We start from the raw sequence: 5,167 nt of genomic DNA, 5'->3' as shown, positions 1-5,167 counted from the left end.
ATTTATGGGTGAATGGATGGGTGGATGGATTAATGTATTTATGGATGATAGATGAATAGATTGATGGATGTATTTATGGATGAGTGAATGGATGGATGAATAGATAGATGGATGGATGGATGATGGATTTATGTATGTATGCATGTATGTATTGATGGATGGATGACTAGATGGATGTAAGGATGGATGGAAGCTCACATTAATAATTAATACACAATAAGGTGAACTCATTCTCTTTTCTTCAAAAACTGAAGAAAATTGAACCAAACCGATGGTTTTCTGAACTCCTGCACTCGTTTTATTCCCAAAATAATCTAAAGACAAAGTTTTGCAGGATGGAATTTCAAACAGGCTGCAGAGACTTGCACTTGTTTTCAACCCTATATTTAATTCATGACAGGAGAACAACAAACCAAACGTTGCTTTCTAAAATATATGCTCAACTGCATTTCAGCATGAGTGAAAATCTGAAGAGCAAATTATAAAATATCTGGAAGTTTCATCATCTGCACTTCACAATAACCATCGAATTCAGAAAATCCAGGTAATTTTCTTTCTACACGGGGACGGGGTGAACACTTATACTGAAATATCTTTAGGCCATCAAACGGCTCTGCACTCTACAAAAAACATGATTCATGTTAAAGAAATTCTCTAAACCTGAGTATGGACAGAAATTTAACCAAAAAATGTATTTATTCATCCTTTTTGACTCCAAAAAAATAGCTATAAGAAAATGAAAGAAATAATCCTGCTTATTTGTCAGCAGAGTTTAAAAAAGCACAAGTAAAGTAATTCTTGAAAGGCTTTGCTTATAAGAACAAACCAAACGGTGCACTGCATGAACAGGATGGCTGCCACAAAGGAGTCTAGAAGCCACCAAATAAAACCATTTATTGTTTTATAAAGCACAAACTACAAATGCTCTGGAGCTGTGGAGAAATTAAAATCACAAATTTTAGCAGTAGGGACATACCTGGATACGAAATGATAGTAAAAGCTGATACAAAATACTTGAAGACATGAATTATGATTAATTTTTTACCATGGTTTTCCTCGACACGCGTCATAAATGAGCATAAATGTTAATTTTTCGTGACTTTACCAACAAGAAAAGCCTATTGAGGTTTTCTTTTTTTAACATAGAGTTAAAACAGGGAAGAGACTTCTTATTCAGACAATAAACAAAACTCTCCAAACATTTAAAATCATTTCTTAATCAAACCAGCTGGCTTTAAGTCTCATTCATTCATAAACCGTTCCCGTGAGCTCCCGCTTGGATGAATGTGACGTGGAGAAAACAGCCGCTGATGCTGGCAACGTTCCTGGCGTTAGCGTGGACAAATCCTCAGAGCCACCGCAGGCCGAGTGGAGCCAAGCGCCGCCCGAGCTGCACCTTATGGCTCTGAGTCATTACGCACTCATCGTTCAGCTCCCGTCAGCATTAAACCCTCTCAGAACGCACAGCAGATACGCACGCACACGATAAACCTTATCTCCCTGCAATTAAATCTCTCCGTTCGGTTCGGACGATGCTCTGGTGAGCTGCTGCAAAGCTCATTCTGCCTGCGTCTATGGCACGCTGTAAAATTTGCACGCGGTTATGTAAGATGAAAATCGGCACTAGCAGAGCATCACGCTCGGCTTTGTCAACACGCTGGGACAGAGAGCGTACAGGCCTTAACATCCGTTTTATTGCAGTTTTATTTTTTGTGTGCAAATCGATAAAAGTGACTTGCAATGGAGTTTGTAAAATAAAATGTTTAAAATGTTTTTAATTCAGATGTCAGTAGAAATGAAAAATGTTTTCATCAGGATTCTTGTCTTCTGAGGCATAAACCAGTCAACCATGAACCATTCTGAGCTGTGGTGAGAACAGAGAGCAGGTGGAAGAGAACTTGGAGAGGTGGAGGTATGCACTAGAAAGAAGAGGAATGAATGTCAGTCGTAGTAAGACAGAGTCCATGTGTGAATGAGAGAGAGGAGGTGGAAGAGTGAGGCTACAAGGAGCAGAGGTCACAAAGGTGCAGGACTTCAAGGACTTGGGGTCCACTGTCCAGGAAAATGGAGAGTGTGATAAAGAGGTGAAGAAGAAAGTCCAGGCAGGATGGAGTGGATGGAGAAAAGTTTCAGGAGTGATTTGCGACAAAAGGGTGTCAGCAAAGGTCAAAGGAGAAGTTTACAAGATAGTGGTGAGACCAACGAGAGACATGGACAGAAAGACAGGAGACAGAACTGGAAGTGGCAGAACTGAAGATGTTGAGGTTCTCCTGAGGAGAGACAAGGATGGAGAAGATCAGGAATGAGATCATCAGAGGTACAGCACAGGTTGAACAACTGGGAGAGAAAGTTAGGGAGGCCAGACTGGGATGGTTTGGACATGTCCAGAGGAGGGACAGTGGTTTGGACATGTCCAAAGGAGGGACAGTGGTTTGGACATGTCCAGAGGAGGGACAGTGGGTATATTGGTAGAAGGATGTTAGAAATGCAGCTGCCAAGAAAAAGATAGAGGAGATATACGGATGCAGTTAGAGAGGACATGGAGGGAGTTGGAGTGAGGACAGAGTGAGGTGGAGGAGGATGACTCACTGTGGAGACCCATGAAGAGGGAAAAGCAGAAAGAAGAAGAAGAAGAAGGATTGTCTGCTGATGCATGGACGTCTATTAATTTCAGCAGAATAGTATCAAATGAGACTTTTTTTCAAGGTGCGCTCACAGACCGAGCACCTGAGAAGAAACAATTTGTTTATTAGGGTCAAAGAGGAAACTAAAAGACATAAGACAGCCAGTCATTGTGGATTATGCAGTGCAGTTATGTTCTGTGCAAAAGGAACATGTCAGTTTAAATATGTTAAAATTATTAATCTGGATGTTGAAAATAAAAAAAGAAAACATCAGGGTTGGTGATGAAGTAAGAAATGGTGCTGCAGCCTGAAATCCTGTAAAATGTTCAACTGAACGCATCAACATGTCCCGTCATCATGACATTATATTTCTGCCATTACGTCAATAATACAAATAAATACATATATGTTTGTATAAATATACTAATAAATGGATTTATTTATATACATAAGATTTTTTGGAATTTGCTTACACTAAAATAGTTTTCTATATATAATAAATTAATGTTTTGTGTTAAGTCTTTTAAATGTTTTATTTCATTTTCTTCACATTAATCAAACATATTTTATTTAATGATGTATGAATTAACCTTTATCAATATTGATTTGTAGATTTTTTTCCCATCCATATGTACAGATATTTCTACAGTACTGCTTATTTTAAATAGTACATTTATGATGTTTGTTCTATGCAATTTATTTAGCTTTTTTTTATTCTCTTCTTTATTTTTTTCATTTTCTTCACATTAATCAAACATATTTTATTTAACGATGTATGAATTAACCTTTAAATCTCTCAATATTGATTAGTAGATTTTTCCATCCATATATACAGATGTTTCTAAAGTACTGCTTATTTTAAATAGTACATTTAAGACAATGGCTGTTCTGTATAATGTATTTAGCTTTTTTATTCTTTACTTTATTAACTTTTTAGTTATTTCATTTTGTTTTAACTCTCTACTTTTTTTCTTTTCTCATTCAAACATGACAATATTGTTTTGGCTGAGCAGCCACATGCTTTATTTTTTTTTTCTGGAAGTCTGTTTCCATCGAGCAGACGATGACTCAGATTATTTCGTTGGTCCTTTTTGTCTCGTTGCCATATGAAACTGGCATATTTAAAACATGTTTCTCCGTATTGCACCTTTTTACTTTCTGTCAATCATTTGCTTCTTTTTAGTTCAAATAAAAAACATATTTTGCCCAGAACAAGAAGCCATTGTCACAACTAAACACCCGGCGAGTCAGAGCACCTTCCAACACATTAAAACAGAATCCCAGCAGCGCTTCCAGACCTGTTGCTTCCAGTTTCACCATTTTTCTTAGCATGTTTGGTCACGGTCTATTTATCACCCAAATGTTTGGAACGCTTGTAGATTTTACGGTGACATCTGGCGGGACAGATGTTGCCCCTGTATTTCTGCACAGCTGCTGAAGGAGAGCAACTTTTTATTTATTTTATATTTTAAAGCAAGACGAGGAGAAAATAAAATCTTTAAATACCACGTGGGACAAAACGAGTTGCTGCGAAGTGAACACAGAACGTTATTAACACTGACAGGAGGTTTTCTTTGGATCCACGTCTATTTTCTGGTTCAGAATATTCTTGCACAGCCACGGTGACAGAGGAAAAACAAAACAAAAGAACGTATTTCCAGTGGAAAAGAGCAAAAATATTCTGTTGCTGTCAAATAAAAGCAGAACCATTGTGAAAGCAAACTTCTCAGGATTTCGAGCTTTTATTTTTCAGCAGTCCAAGACATATAGTGCACCGGCTGGTACGTGCTTTTATCCAAAGTGACTGGCTGTCGTGTTTGCATCAGTGAGAGCTGAACCCACAAAGCTTTCCCCTCCTGCATAGCTGAAAACAGATACCAAAAATAAACCTAAAAACAACAACAACAACAAAACACCAACATGAATGTCTCCCAACAATAAGGCTGTAAATCAAAGAGGGAGGAGCGAAGGAAGTGAAGGAAGTAAAGGAAGTGAAGGAAGCGAAGGAAGCCATCTTTGTGAAGAGAACTGGTCCATCATTAAACAGGGGTGGAGCCTCTGTGCCCATCTGTCCCCCTCTTACAACACTGTTACCACTAGTATTCTCTGAATAGCAAGCGGCCATCAGGGCATTTACGATCAGTCGTTAGGATGACGGTCCTTCTTTATCATGTGAACAGCTAGTTCTGGATGTCATCATCCAATATGAGAAGGTGCTATTTATAAAACTGAGTTTACTGCAGCTCCTCAGACTGAGGAAGTCTTATAGATTAAAGATGAAACGTTTCAACAAGTTTTTTTTTTTAATTTATCCATCCAGAGGACCTGACTTAACTTTGTTAGATTTTTTTTAATTTTTTTTTTGGTACCACTTTGCAATAAGGCTCCCCTTACAGATGGCTAATAAATAATTTATAGATAATCCAGTTCATCTGGCCAGTTTCTTTTTTGTGGAAAGGCAGCCACAGCCAAAGTGGTTCAAGACATCAAAGTTTTTGCTCAATCATCCAGGTACAAAATCCAGTAATGGTCAATCAGGTCAT

The 5,167-nt window shown here is 38.0% G+C and overlaps 1 protein-coding gene across 1 annotated transcript in view; it reads left to right on the top strand.

Moving 5' to 3' along the window:
* The window catches only part of atp1a2a (ATPase Na+/K+ transporting subunit alpha 2a), a gene marked incomplete in the record, with an annotated part of 99,478 nt that overhangs the window by 9,353 nt on the left and 84,958 nt on the right, over nt 1-5,167 (top strand).

This window comes from Nematolebias whitei, chromosome 9 (assembly GCF_014905685.2).
Source record: "Nematolebias whitei isolate Nwh7 chromosome 9, NemWhi1, whole genome shotgun sequence".
Taxonomy (NCBI): domain Eukaryota; kingdom Metazoa; phylum Chordata; class Actinopteri; order Cyprinodontiformes; family Rivulidae; genus Nematolebias; species Nematolebias whitei.
This window is presented reverse-complemented; position numbering and strand designations above follow the sequence as displayed.